This window comes from Nuphar pumila, chromosome 2, assembly GCF_984573655.1.
Source record: "Nuphar pumila chromosome 2, dmNupPumi1.hap1.1, whole genome shotgun sequence".
Classification (NCBI taxonomy): domain Eukaryota; kingdom Viridiplantae; phylum Streptophyta; class Magnoliopsida; order Nymphaeales; family Nymphaeaceae; genus Nuphar; species Nuphar pumila.
Genome location: NC_143250.1, coordinates 58,125,861 through 58,141,651, shown reverse-complemented (window position 1 = coordinate 58,141,651; position 15,791 = coordinate 58,125,861).

The window sequence follows — 15,791 nt, the reverse complement described above, 5'->3', positions numbered from 1 at the left end:
GCAGTACGACCAGCCATGACGTCCAAGAAGACAACTACGGGGCCAATACGACCCGGCACAGCTCCAAAGATGATGGGAGCACTACGACCGGGCACGGGGGCAACAGAGAGGACGGTGGGAGCAAAACGACCAGGCACGGCGCCAACGGAGAGGACGATGGGAGCAAAACGACCAGGCACAGCGGCAACGGAGAGGACGATGGGAGCAAAACGGCCAGACACGGCGCCGAAGAAGAACACAACCGCATCCACAGTACCAGCATTAGCGCTTAAGACGTATATTTTTTGAAACGCCTGAGCGGTTTAGTCAACATTTGCCTTTTCATGTCGTATTTGGACTATTGTTGTTTACTGTAGACAATAATTTCAATGTCGAATCCTGAATACCACGCTCATGGTGCACACAGTTCAACATCCACAGGCAAGGTTGGGCGGCAACGCCCTGACGAGTGCGTAGATGACATCGAGCAGATGCAAGAAGAATTTGCAGTTGGGAACACTATCAGTAATTTTGTAAGTATTTAACCACTATCAATTTCTAGGTCGTTTCGGTTTGTATGTTTTGAAGTTCGTTAATTTGTGCAACCAGACAATGTGTGATTTTGTCTATTACATCCAGAGCAAGCCAACGAGCAATACAGTACGCATCATCACCCCTTATTTTATGGTATGGCTGTTCCGTTGTTGTTTTCTTTGTTTTTATTACGTACTCAAGTTTCTTGATGGTTAAATCTTACTATTTCGTGCAACAGATGTACGTTCGGCGAAAGCCATACAACATTGGATTCAAAGATGCAGAACCTTGTTGGAACAGCGGTGATGAGTGCCTAGACATTTCGAAATTTTGAAAGGTAAGTGAACAAACCTCTTCTCCAAGGTTTAGTCGTAACATCCCCATCACGATATGTCTCTGGAATGAGAAATTATTTTTTCGATTCGCAGATTTTACTTCCTACACTCTGGAAAAATCCCAACCATTGGGTCCTATACAAGATGAATTTTTTGGAAAAACAACTATGGTGCTACAACTCATTGGACTGCCACAGTGGCGTAGAACGCGACGCTATGCATTTGGTAAGATTGTGGCCATAGGTGAATCGTAGCTATTCGAGGTGGACCAGAGTGTAATATATTATCCCTTTATCACAGGCGGGATTCCTTAACGAGGCTGTGGGTGTGGACATTGCCGAGTGGATGTTGCTCTGTGCTGACGATGCTCCTTTACAAAGTAATGGGGTCGATTGTGGCATATTCGTAATGAAGCATATTGAAGCAATATACAATGGAATAGATGTTACTTTCCATGCTGTATGAGCTTTGTATCCGATGTTATTGTTTATTCCTGTTATATATTCGTTTCACATTACATGTTTTGTTGCAGGATATTATGCCAGAAATACGCGACGAAATATGCGAACAATTGATTGAGTTTAAAAAGAACGACAGACAAAACATGTGAAGTGAAACATATCGATTGTTCTGTCTGTACAACCTAAGGAGCTCCGCCATCACCGTTCTCGCCCTCCTCCTCGGTAGCAACCCAGTCGGTGCAGTCGCGCTGAGGATGGCCAGCAGAAGCTCCACCACGTCGTCTTCCTCTCCCTAGCGAGGAGGTCTCAGCACAGCCGCCGTTCAGGTGACAGGTGTTCATCTCGTTCCGGTGACGGGTGTTCTACGAAATGTAAATCGTAATAAGAAATAGTTTTGTGTCGTATGCGCATAACCAATGCTGGTAGAAGTTGTTCTTCAGTAATGAAAAATACTGTACGGAGATAGATATTTATAAATATTGCATTCAGTGAACGTATCAATAAGAAATGTTTGTTCTCAAAAATCGCTGTATTGCTGAACCTACGTTAAGATAGTACGCCTAAGGCGATTTTTTGGGACGCGTGTGGACGTACTTTTGGATTTATTTGAGATCGAAAAATTCGGTCCAATCGCATTGATTAAATTTGGAATAGCCCCCACATTGTTCAATTTTATTAATGCGGAGTGCATTTTTACTGAAGATTTGCTTTTGTTTTAATGAAACTGACGTATATACTTGAAAACTGACGGAGGGTGATAGGACGTTTCATTAATATTTGATTGACACAACACACACTTCCACTTTGCTTCGCGATTAAGGAACCGACAAATCGATAATATTCACACCGACAAGTTTTCATGGTGGTAGCAGTTTTTTCATATGCCAGCAATAAAGCGATGTTTAAGCATACAACATTTCATAGCGATGTTGAATATTATCATTTCGAATATTAGAAGTCTTTGTTTATTAAAATACATCGCAGTATCACTCAGCGACTGTCAACCACGCCGGTTGAGCGCACATCTTTTATCAATTGCAAGCCTTTTAGATGCTCGCGAGGCCTCCTTCACTTTCTCCTCCGCAATTAGAAAGGACGTCAATTTTTTGCAGAGTTCTTCGCAGAATCCGAGTATATCAACCTGCAAAAACAGATTGTAAGGTAGAAGCAATAGACATGCACTTAATCCCCAATAACAGAGGCGAAGAAATGGCATACAGCGTCGAATAAGGGTTCTACACCATTGTATATTGCTTCAATGTACTTCATTACAAATACCCCGCAATCAACGCCATTATCTTGTAAAGGAGCATTATATGTCGTGCGATAGATCCACTCGCTAGCATCGACTCCCAAAATGGCTTTGAGGAAACCGATCTGAGAATAATGCGACCGACAGTAAATTCATGACCCCAGTACATGACTTGTTCCTCACATAGATATTGAAACTTACGAGATGGGAAATGTCTAGCCGTAAACCACTGTGAACTTCCAATGAATTGTAACACCATAGCTGTTTTTCGCGTAAATCCATCACGTATAAGACCCAATGCTTTTCAGATTGCCATAGTGTAGGAATCAATATCTGCAAATAGATCGAAAAAATGATGTTAGCACTTGTTATGCTGTAATATTGCACTGTAGGTTTGTTTGCTTACCTTTTCACTTGACAAAGGGTCTCTGCAGTGATTACCGTTATCCCAATAAGGTATGCCGTCTTGAAATCCACTAGAGTATGGCAAACGGCGTAAGATAGTCTGCAAACCCAAACATTGCTAACAATAACGATAACATACGAATCAATTGGAATAAATCAATAACGGAAAACAACATAAAATAAAACCGATATACCATGAAATACGGGCTTACGACGCATACAGTCTGGCTTGGTGCGCTGCTTTTAATATAACTGACGAAATCGGATATAGTCTGTTTACAACAAATATGTTGTTGTTAACGGACGTACACATGGCTTACGTATATAAACAATTGCTACTAGTTTCATACTAACAAAATTACTGATCATGTTGTATTATGCGAATTCACTCTGCATTCTGTTGATGTCCTCCAAGAGTGATTGACTAAGTTTTCGCCCAACTTCGTCGGTGGATGTTCGACTGAAATGAATGCGGACATGCAACGAACGATATGAAATTACATTATACAGTACACAAAACACAAATCGCGAAAAATGGCATGAAACAGACGGATTTTGATGAAAATATAGACGATGTGTAGACAATATACCCATGATTCGCCATTGTTGATCGTGTAGCTATCTTCGTTTGTGTAGGTTTGTATGTATGAAGGAACCGTCTGTTTGATTGTTGTTGGTTCACGAAGTAGAAGACAAACACAGCTTCTAATACTCGTGCGACTATTTATGACCTAAAAGATGTACTGCTCAACCAACATGATTAATGAATACTGTACGACAAATCAAACATTTATTGTTATCCGTTTTAACTGAGTAATTCCACTTCATATTCGCTGCATGGCGATTTGTGGTTATTGTTGAATAGCGATTTGTGCAGCAATACTCGGCCTTTGTAAAGAGTGTTAGTCAACGCCGATTTGCGGTGTTAAACAATACTAGTATAAATTGATAGTGAACGTTTGTCCATAATAACCCCACGGATCTAAAAAAAACCCACGGGTTGAACCACATATCTTAAGAAATGAAGTGAGGAAGAGAAAAGACACATTGATTAGCCTTTTATTTATAATATATGGATACAACATTTCACAGGATAACAATAATGATTTCAAAAGGCAATTGGAGGTGTCACAGGAGTCTCGTGTGGGCCATTAATTTAGTTGTTATGCCTCTTTGCATGCCCCGATCTCCACAATGCCGGATTTGTTTTTGCGTTTATAGTCATTTGTCACTGACGACTTGCGGTCTGTGGTTAGATTTGCTTAAATCGATAGATAGCGATATTTTGCTTCTGCATGAAGTCGATCGATGACATCACTGTATGGCGATTTGTGGTTATCGAAGATTAGCGATATGTGGGATCGCAGCATAGCGATTTGAGGGTATTGTTCGACTGTCGATCTAAGCGCGATGACAATGGTTGTTCAAGTAAGCTTTTTTGGGGCATTGACCAAGGTTGCGCTTCATTTTATGATCCAAGTAGGCTTTCAACCGCGCAGGTGATAGCATACTTAGATCATAAAATGGAACGCAACCTTGCTCATTGGCCAAAAAAAGCTTACTTGAACAACCTTTGTCATCCCGCTTTGATCGACATTCGAACAATACACTCAAATCCCTTCGCTGCGATGCCACATATCGCTAATCAACGATAATCACAAATCGCCATACAGTGATGTCATCGATCGACTTCATGCAGAAGCCAAAAATCGCTATCTATCGATTTAAGAAAATCCAACCACGGACCGCAAGTCGTCAGTGATAAATGACTATAAACGCAAAAACAAATCCGGCATTGTGGAGATCGGGGCATGCAAAGAGGCATAACAACTAAATTAATGGCCCACACGAGACTCCTGTGTCCCATACCTATCTGTCGATTGCATCAGAGCCTGTCATGAAAGAGAAAATATTAGACACTGAATTAAGTTTCACAAGAAATGCATACCTCCTCGCAACATTGATTACATACCAAAAGACTTGTAAAACTGTAGCGATCGTTGCCGGAACTCAGGTCGGGAGGAATGTAGGTTTGAACGTTTGGTGGTACTTCGGTATGGTATTGCTGCATGATGGACATTACACGAGTTAGCTATTTGACAAGCTTATCGCAATGAGAAGCAATATAATGTTTTACATACCTGTTCATTGCAAGGGCCTTGTTGTTTTTTATTACAGGTAGGTTGTTTCTTAATCCTCTTCTTGCCAACCAATTCTAATGCACCCTTTGCCCTCCGACGACTGCGATCAGAGGTAGGTTTTCTTTTGATACCCTTCGCTTGATGAATATGTCCATCATAATCAACAACGTTCACTACTGACTTGTTGAAGATAATGTTTATGCTTCGGTGCAACTTCTCAGAAGTGTCAAGCGAAACATGATTTTGACCTACGCTTTTCGATCCCATTATCTTCGTCTGGTATTCATTCGCTGCAACGGACTTAATGTGAATTAACTCCACGTTTTCAAGTAACTCCGTTGCAGCTTTTCTCACACATGCATAGCCTTCTTCACTTCTCGATGCCAAATCAGCAACATGCATGAATGACCTACACAGTTGTTGGTAACGAGAGGCTATGTGACACTTCTCGTCAACACCAGATTTACTCGCATTGTCCATAACGAGCATTTCAATCTTCGCGCGTCTGGTCCATCTTCGCATTACGTAAGACTCAGGTATTTCTTGTATCTTCTCTTGATTGAGTGCCTTTAATGCATGACAACATAGAATGCCTTTGAATTCATACATTTTGCACGAACATTCTACCCTTCCGTTGTCAACATTGTACGTGACATGTGCTTCTTGCCTTTCCTGATGCTTTTCGCCCTGACAAAAAATATGGTATTTGTGCATATTCTCGGTTTGCACGAGTCCTTCTATTTTGTAATTCATGACATGCAACACATCTTTCTTGATCCATTCAAATACAGTTAGTGTATACAGAGCTGCAGGTCGCATCAATATTTCCATGCCAAAAGTTTGAGGTCGTGTATTGAAGCATTTCACGTCTTGTTCAAGCTCATTTTGTCTTAGACCCTCTACAAATAATTCATATTGTTCCATGAAATGAAACATTGTTAAACATGAATACAAAGTTTTCTTCAGGGTGGCATGTATAGATTTGGCTCTTTGTGTGCTTATCATACCTGCACAAAAGTATTGTCTTCCATATGCCAATGCCCACTTCTCTTTTTCTGCATATAAATTTTGTAACCACCGACAGTCAGTAAGGTCGTATGTCTTAATCATTTTGTCCCAATCCGACTTAAAAGTGACCTCGTCTACGCTATGAAGTACACACCTTGTAAACGTTTTGTCAAACCCTGTATTCTGATTAAATATGTGTCCTATGTTCTTTGCTGCATTTTGAAAGATATGCCACAAACATAGGCGATGATGTGCATCTGGCCACACATGAAGCACTGCAGCCGCAATTGCGTGATCACCATCTGTAAGTACAGTTTCAGGATGCTTCCCATTCATTGCCTGTGTAAATACTCTGAACAACCACTCAAAGCTTTCTTTGGTCTGGTCATACACAAAAGCACCGCCTAATATACAACTCTGTGCGTGATGGTTCACTCCCACAAACTGCGCAAATGACCACTGTTTAGTATTAATCTTTACTGTAGTATCAAACACAAGCACATCATTGAAGCATTCATAATCTACTCTAGACTTTGAATCTGCCCAAAACATATTCACCGCATATCCATCTTCGTCCACTTGCATTGCACTAAAAAAACCATGTTCATTGCTTGATTTATTCTGTAAGTAGCGAACCAAACAACATATTTCTCCGTTCTTCATGTTATCTGTCCTCTTCCTTCTCAAGTGGTTTCTTAGATCCAAAGGAGTGAATGACACATTTTCGCGACCACCATCTATGAGGGTAAACAAATTGTATGTCTTCCTTGGTGCAATGTCGGCGCTATCGGCTATTTCAGCCATTGCAGCATGCGCTACAGTTACTTTACGATGTGACCTTAGCATAGCAGTCATAAATGATGAAGATAAATCATGATTATGATCACTGATTAAAGTACGCACGACAAATTTCCCATTCAGATGTCTTCTCAAAACCAATCTCGCCTGACATCCACATCTTGATTCTGGCATGCTCCTTGTTGGATTTCCCATTGATTTCTTCCAACCTTGCTTGGAACAGACATATGTCTTTCTAACCAAGACACCCTGTGCATTTTTTGACCAAGAAAACCTTCTCACACTGAAGCCAACTTTTAAGGCATAATCATTGTAAAATTTATATGCATCTTCCTTGTTATTAAACTGCATTCCTTCTAGAGGAACATAGTCACGTGTAATTCCATGTACATTCCCAGTTCCTACGGTATGAAAATCTACCTCATTATTGAATTGCATTTCTTCTCCTGAAACATTCAAGTCAAGTGTACTTCCGTGTACATTCCCGGGGCCTACACTTTTATTATGTGCACTGTCATCAAAATCTACCTCATTATTGAATTGCATTTCTTCTCCTGGAACATTCAAGTCAAGTGTACTTCCGTGTATATTCCCGGGGCCTACACTTTTATTATGTGCACTGTCATGGTAGTCTAACTCATCATTGAATTGCATTTCTTTCGCTGGAACATTCAAGTCAAGAGTGGGTCTAATGCTTGCACCCTTCTTTTCATGTGCATTGTTAGTGCAGATGTTCAATACTTCAGTTGCGTCATAAGTATAGATATTCAATTCTCTAGATCTTTCGATGGATTCAGCTACATCGTCTTTATTACAACCTGATGATAAGCTCAACAATGTTTTAAGCAATATATCAATTTGTGTTTTGCAGCAAAATAGCAAACAAATCGATATTAACTAACAAAATGGGAGTCTGTTACTAATACAGCGGTTTGAGATACAATGCATACGATGAATGAATGTAGGATACCTGATGGGGTAGAGGCCCTTCCTAGCATCTGCAAACAAGCATTCTTGTCAATAGGTCCCAGCATCTTACAAATATCGATAAGTTTTCAACCTTCGTAAGAACAAGATCTACCTGCAATAACCAAACAATGCCTTAATGGCACACAAGACGACATGCCTTCTTCATCGATCGCATGATGAGATGAAAAGCTACTCACGCTGCCTTAATGGCACTGGTTGGAATGTTTGTGCATCATTGCTTTCTTCGATAATGCCTAACAACAACGTCAAATAAAATAAGACAGTGGAATGTTTTGTAAGCAATATATCGATTTGTGTTAGCAAGCGGCATAGCTTTACTACGATTTAATCAGGATGCATATAACAACGGATACCACTAGGGTTAAGCAAGTCAAAGCAACGATTTAATGCATGACAGTATCAAATCAAGTGCAGTTTGATGTTTGCTTATACTGAGCATCGACTTATCGCTTACCATGCCAATAAAATACACATGTCGCACATGTGTGTTGACGATAACGATCTCATAATATCCACGAGGCTCTAAAGCGAGTTCAATAGAAGTCGCTGAGAGAGCAGCTATATGCATGCGAAAATCGCCCCGCCATTCGTGTAACGATGTGTTTCTGCATCCACATGTTTTCAAAGTCTGTGTACAAATATCTTACAAATACATATTACATGAAATATAATATCTTACACAAACGATATGTATGTATAGCGATTTGTAAGATATTGAAAATCGATGCGGCAGTTCAGCATAATAACTTACAACTCGATGATACAAAACCGTACTATCTAAAAGGTTGATAAATATATCACACAATAAATTACAAAATGATAAGGAAGAACTTGAGCATAATAGCAAACAAATCGATATTAACTAATAAAAATGTATCTCACAAAAGTGGGAGTCTGTTACTAATACAGCGGTTTGAGATACAATGCATACGATGAATGAATGTAGGATACCTGATGGGGTAGAGGCCCTTCCTAGCATCTGCAAACAAGCATTCTTGTCAATAGGTCCCAGCGTCTTACAAATATCGATAAGTTTCCAACCTTCGTAAGAACAAGATCTACCTGCAATAACCAGACAATGCCTTAATGGCACATAAGACGACATGCCGTCTTCATCGATCGCATGATGAGATGAAAAGCTACTCACGCTGCCTTAATGGCACTGGAAGGAATGTTTGTGAATCTTTGCTTTCTACCATGATGCCTAATGACAACAAAAATGAAGAGAAGACACTGGAATGTTTTGTAACGCAAGGCAGGCACGAGAAGGCGACAATGTGTTGTACAACAGGATAAAAAACAAGGCGGAAAGCTAGACTGGAGACGAAGGCAATGTTTTGGTTGATAATGGGAGCAACTGTTACAGCAGATGGCGCAAGGGTTTAATGAATAGGGAACGTCTCTACTTTAAATGGTTAACATCAAACTTTCTGGATGGAGGACTTTTTTGTCTTTTTATCGACCCGTCGTTTCACAACTTTTGAATGGAGGATATTTTTGTCATTTCCTCGAACCGTCATTTCAGGGCAGGAAAAGCAAGTAAGGGTGATTCAGTCTTTGCAACAGCACCAGAGTCCGATGCAAAGTTATGTCAACATACACGGGAATACGAGCCCCATGTGCATGAATACGTGGCGCTCATTCGATCCCCCGAACACAGACGTGGGATTCAGTGAATCATCGGGGGCGAACATACACCACCCTCTCAGGTTTAACTATGGAAACTATATATGGAAGAAGAAGAGGGGATAACAGTAAAAAATAGGGCTAAAATATGAACATCCCCATTAACCATGGTTTTTTCCTAAATGTGGAACAAAGCCTTTTGGATTTCTTTAGAGACCCTTAAGAGGACAAAATTGTCCAATATTTGTCTATCTCCTAAGGGCAGCTTAGAAAGTCAAAAGTCATTGTTGTCTCATTAGAAATTCAAAGACTACAAATTCGACCAAAATTTTTATGTTTGCCCTAAAATAGATGGATGTCTTTCTTGTTATTCTTCATGCCCAAGGACATGAAGTAAAATAATCGAAGGTACAAACAATGAGTGTACTTAAAAAATGAATAGGTACTTGAATGTATGTGTGATTACGTGAGCATGGTACGTATGATGTGCTATCGACCAATCTCGAAGCTGCATGGTCTGTTTTCAACACTATCCTGTCGAACATGTCACATGAAAGCATGGGCCCCTAGACAAATCTGGATGGTTTGTTGTGCCAGGTGGATGGTTGTGATGATGGTTGTCTTATCCAACTCACATGCAGGCTATGCCATCAACACCTTTTTAACTTCAGGTTTGCTAGTGCATGATCACAAGCTCAAGAAAACAGGAGACAAAAAAAAAAGTCGGAATTTACTGTACAGGTGCCTAACTTATCGTAAAATTACTTTTAAAACGCCTACTTTGTAAAACTATTCATATAGATGCCTGTCTTTTTATGAAATTTCTCATATAAATGACTTAAGCTAATTTTTCTATCACTTCACTTTGTTGACTCTGTAAAATGCATGGAACTTAAGCTATTTCTTTTCTTTAAATGACTGAATGTTATTTTTTTTGTAGTTGTCATTAACGTCAAGTAAGTAACTTTAACAACAGTTTGATTCTTTAAAACGACACTTTTACGATTTCTTTTCTTCAAATCACTGAGTGTCATTTTGTGTGATTATCACACAGTTAAAGTCAAATAAGTAATTTTAGCAAATAAAGTGACATAGGCCGTCTTTTGAGCAATTTGTTGAAAACTCAAGTGCCTATAAAAAAAGATTAATAAGTATAGGTGGTTCAACATAATTTTTTCAAAAGTAAGCCGCCTATATGTAAAATTACAAAAAAAAAGAGGAACTCCATCAAGTTTGTCTCTGTTTGGAAGCCCGTAAGTGGATGGGTGTTGCAAGGATTCACGGATTCTCCAACACCCACTGCCGTTTGGGAGCTTGGATACGAATATCCCAAGAGATGGGGAGGGATTTTGTAGCCTCAAATCCCTCCTATTTCTCAAATCCAGCTACAAACTCTATTGGTTGCAGATGACACATGGATCAGTTGGTATCCTATATCCACTCCAATTAGTCAGATATGGCAAGCCAAATCGATTCTGATTCATTTTGAGATCTTATGACAAAATCTGATGGATATTCGAATCCAATTACATGTAAAAAGTCAGATTTGGTTATGCCTTTTTCCATCCAAATTTGAATCTGTCTCTGTATCCGAATAGCTGATATTTGATTAGGTTGGGTTCGGTAAAACATACGTCTAACCCCAATGTCAGAGACACCCTTGTCATCTACCTTCTCAACTCCCTTTTATTTCACATTGGCTGTTAGGAGCTGGTAGTTGGCAAGTATATGCTTACTCCAGCCAGTTGCCAAATACAAATCTCAAGGCTCCCAAATCCTAGATTTGGGGTATTTAGGGTTTTCCATACCCAGTCCCCCGAAACCAAATCATTTACAAACTTATATTGATAAATATTTAGAATCCAACAACCTGTGGATTATGAAGCACTTATTTGGCTGTAAGAGAACTTGGTTGGCAGAAACTGTTTTGAGTAATGGAATTGCTGCATCAAGTGGGACGTATTTAAAGTACTCTCTAGGTGTAGGGATGAAGAATCCCAGCATCCAAAAAGGTGACAAAGACATTCCTTTTAGTTTCAAGGAAAAAAAAGGAAGAAAATTTTAAAACACTAAAGCTTGATGAAACTATTGGCCAGGTGAGTTATGAATTCAAACTGTTCTCCTGCGATGACTCAAAAGCGTGAAAGAGGGCAACTTTGGCTATAATAATGAGACTTTCAACCTCAGGAGCCAAGTCAAAAGTGGGGAACACATTATGGGCTTAATTATTTGCATCAATGAAAGATATTTCTAAAGCCAAAAATATAGCATATCACACTTTATTCTCAGTGTGGAGTCAAGTTGGAAAGCAAACTCAATTAAGAAAAGAATCAGGACAAGGTAGGATATTTGTTTAGAGTTACTTGAAAGGTGCCCAAAGTACAATAATGGATGTCAACAGCTTCTTTTTGGAAGATGAAAGGCATTATTATATTTTTCTATGAGCAAGAACACATAGCATGATTGAAAGAGGAAAGATGAGTCATATTAACATTAAACTAAAAGGTTGTTTATGAAAATAAAAGGTCGAGTACCTGCTTATAATAATACTTGTGGTAACATATATATGGGGCATAGGTGACCCCAAGAGGTTGCTCACATGTGCTTAGGTTCACGGAGAGGGAGGTCTTCCCCTACCTCGAATTCGAATCCTCGTATAGGCAACCCCCTTTACAAGGCCAAGCAGGAGACCCTCTTGGGGTCCAGATTAGGATATCTATGGAGTTTTATGCTAATAGGACAATAATCATAGGTATGGCAGGTTAAGACCAGCGTGCCATATCACTGATGTCAGATGTGGTTTCTCCGTGTACTAAACGAATATATATATATATATATATATATATATATATATATATATATATATATATATATATATATATATATATATATATATATATATAGAGAGAGAGAGAGAGAGAGAGAGAGAGAGAGAGAGAGAGAGAGAGAGAGAGAGAGATGGGTATGTGCTAAATGAGTTTTTCTGCCGCAGTTCCGACCCCATAAATGTGTTGGACATAGTTGATTTATGAGAAATCTACACCTGGATAATGTGTTTTTGATGAAAAAAATGATATGTGGACTGTTGATTTTTTGAACCTTATAAAAACCCACCCATATGTCGGAATCAAACACTTCAAGAGCTGATCCTATAAAATCAAGTACATATATAACATCTGTATGGTCAGAATTTAAAAATAAAACGAAAAAACCCTGAAAAATTATTTAGCAGGTATCATTTAGCACCTATCATTTCTCACCTACCCATTACTCTCTCTCTCTCTCTCTCTCTCTCTCTATATATATATATATATATATATATATATATATATATATATATATATAAGGGAGAGGGGGATTTGCGAATGGTAGGCAATCAAATGAACAACTTCAATGTGTGCATTCACTTTAGTTAGTTCTCTTCCTAAAGTTCTTCCCAACCTGCCGAAGAACATTCACTAGTGAAAATCTATATTGCAATAGCTAGTCATGCAATCAACCTAACGGCATCACAGAGCCAATTTTGATTTTCCAACATAATCTATTAGCTAGAAGACATGTACTATATATATGTTGGTTTCATGTACATGCGATAGCAGAAGAGAAGATTTTCATTGAAAACCAAGAAACTAAAACGTTCAGTCACTGAATTCTTCCATTTAATGTGAAACTATCAGGAATTGTTACATATAATACCTTCACAATATATTTTTATTTTAAGATAGATGATTAATGTCTCTCCTAACCATGTTAGGAGTGGATCGATTAGTTTTCAACATTTTATTGTGTGCTTTGTAAGTCAGACCCTACAAATGTGAGCTTATAGTTTTCGTTAAAAGACATGCAGCTAAGAATTTGTATTCACAGGTTTTTAAAGAAATCCAAAAATTCATAGCACGTACTCATAAAAACTTTGAGGAAAAACAGGTTTATTCATTGAAATAATTCAATCCAAACATGTTCATTAGTAAAGGAGCATGATAAATACAATGACAGGTTTAGGTTAAGCAAAAAACATGGCAAATTACTTGGTCCATTTATCAGTCCATTGTGGACTGTATGATAGGCACTAGGTGCATTTCTATTGTTAATTAATAACCAAATAAGTGCTCTAGTTTGTACATCATAGACTGCACAATATACATATAACATTCATAGTTTTTTTTTTTGTGTGTGAGGAAGGAAAACCCTCACCCCCTGGTCAATTAATAGGCATGCCTCCTTACGAGGTAAAACTCCGGGTTGAGGACACGACCAACCAGCCTTATGTGATTCAACAACCATGATAAAGCAATGGCAGCTTTCCCATGCGCCAGCGAGATTTGATCCTGAGCCTTCAGCTTGACACAGGACCCCACTGACCACATGGGTAACCACCGGGGTGGTGACCATCATAGTTTCTTTAGTAATAAACATGTATCTAATTAAAAAAATTGACACTGTGTTTTAGAAAAAGTAAAAAATCAACTACCAATATCAAGTTTTTATATTGAAATAATTTGATCAAAGTATTTCTCTTTAATAAGCGATCAATAATAAACGCATCTACATGGTTTGATTTGATAATAACACTTGCAACTATGGCCTTCTGCTAAATAGTATGGTACTACTGATTTATATCGATTTTTTACATCTAAATAATTCGATCGCTTTTTTTTTAAAAAAGAGGTAGGTAAACACGTACAGGATTTGAATTGACTGCTAGCACTTATGGCTTTCTACAGAGAGCATGGTAGTGACACTGCTGATATTAACAAGTATTACAGATATATCAACAGGAAAGAATTTGCCGCATAGCTGACCCAAGGGGTTTGGCGTACCTAGACCGTTTAACAGGCAGCCTAGGTTCAAATCCCATGGGCTGTCACCTGCGTAAGCCGAAGCTTGGCAACTCCCTGGGGTTAAGGGGTAAGCCCTCTGAGTTTTACGCTGACAGGACAGTGACGGTAAGTATGGCAGACTGAGCCAGAGCAACTAGGTCTCTACGCCTGGGGCAGTTTCTCCAAGTAAAAAAAAAAAATTTTGCCCCATAGCTGAAACTCATAGGGACAGGTTGTCTTGACCAAATCTGACATTATGGTTGTGTTCAACGTGGCCAAAATAATGGAAATCGACCCTTGGATCATTTTTCTTTGATGTAAAATTACTATATTTGAATGTTAAAATTCAGTACATTCTAGGCCATTGATTTTTCAACCCCTGAAAATTTATGATTCGAAAACGTGGTTTCTATTACCAAGCAAGGTAGCAAAGATTACCCCTTCATCAACTCCATTGTTTTTATGAAAGTATAGAATCTGAGTTAATAATCAATATTCCTTTTTCGTCGTTTACACACCAGATTTCCATTGGCTGTCCCCTTTTCTCAGTTTTCTTAATGTTGTTAATAATTTTGTAACTGGCGTTGATAGCAGACTTGGATATTGTCCAGTATCACCAATATGTCTATTGGCATACAACCCTCTGACACAAAAAAATAAAACGCCCCTCTGTACCTGATGAAGTGTTCTTGGGGTTGCTCTTTGTCTTCTTATAGAAAGAAAAACACATAGCAGTAGGAAGACTGGAATATGCATAACCTGCCCTCAGGCAATGATGCAATCATGCAAGAGAATAAACCTGAACTGGCAGCCATTTCAACAAAGGGAGATGATCCTATGTAATTGCCTTGGAGCCATCCTAGGGGCTCACTGTCCCAAACGATTCCCTTGGTTCCCAGAATCCACCTGAATATGGCGAACCGCTTTGCATACTTGCTAGCTGCCTATGAGATCTTGTTAGTGTATGTATTCTACCCTAGGGTAGGGGTGGGCATTAGGCCAGCCCGGCCCGGCCCTGCCCGGCCCGGCTCAGGCTCATTTAGAGCTCAGCCCGCTGGGCTTTAAGTGTGGTCCAACCCGGATATGGCTAGGCCCTTTTACTGACGGATTGAGTTTTAGCCCAGTTCCTAATGGGCTCGGGTTTGAAGAGCAGCCCATGGCCCGGCCCATTGACCCAACGGGCCAATGTGAAGCGGGTTGGGTTCGGCCAAAATTCATTTATAAATAATAATAATTAACAAGTTCTCAACTTCTCATGCACCCAATTAATTATCTTTTTAGTTTTCATAAAATTAATGTAACTAATTAGGTAAATAGTAATAGTTAACAAGTTACTATGCAAAAGTTAATTTTTTAATTTTTATATTATTAAAAAATTAATAAATAACTCAGGCCCATCGGAACGGATCAGTAGCCTGCGGGCTGGCTCAGGCCCGGCCCCC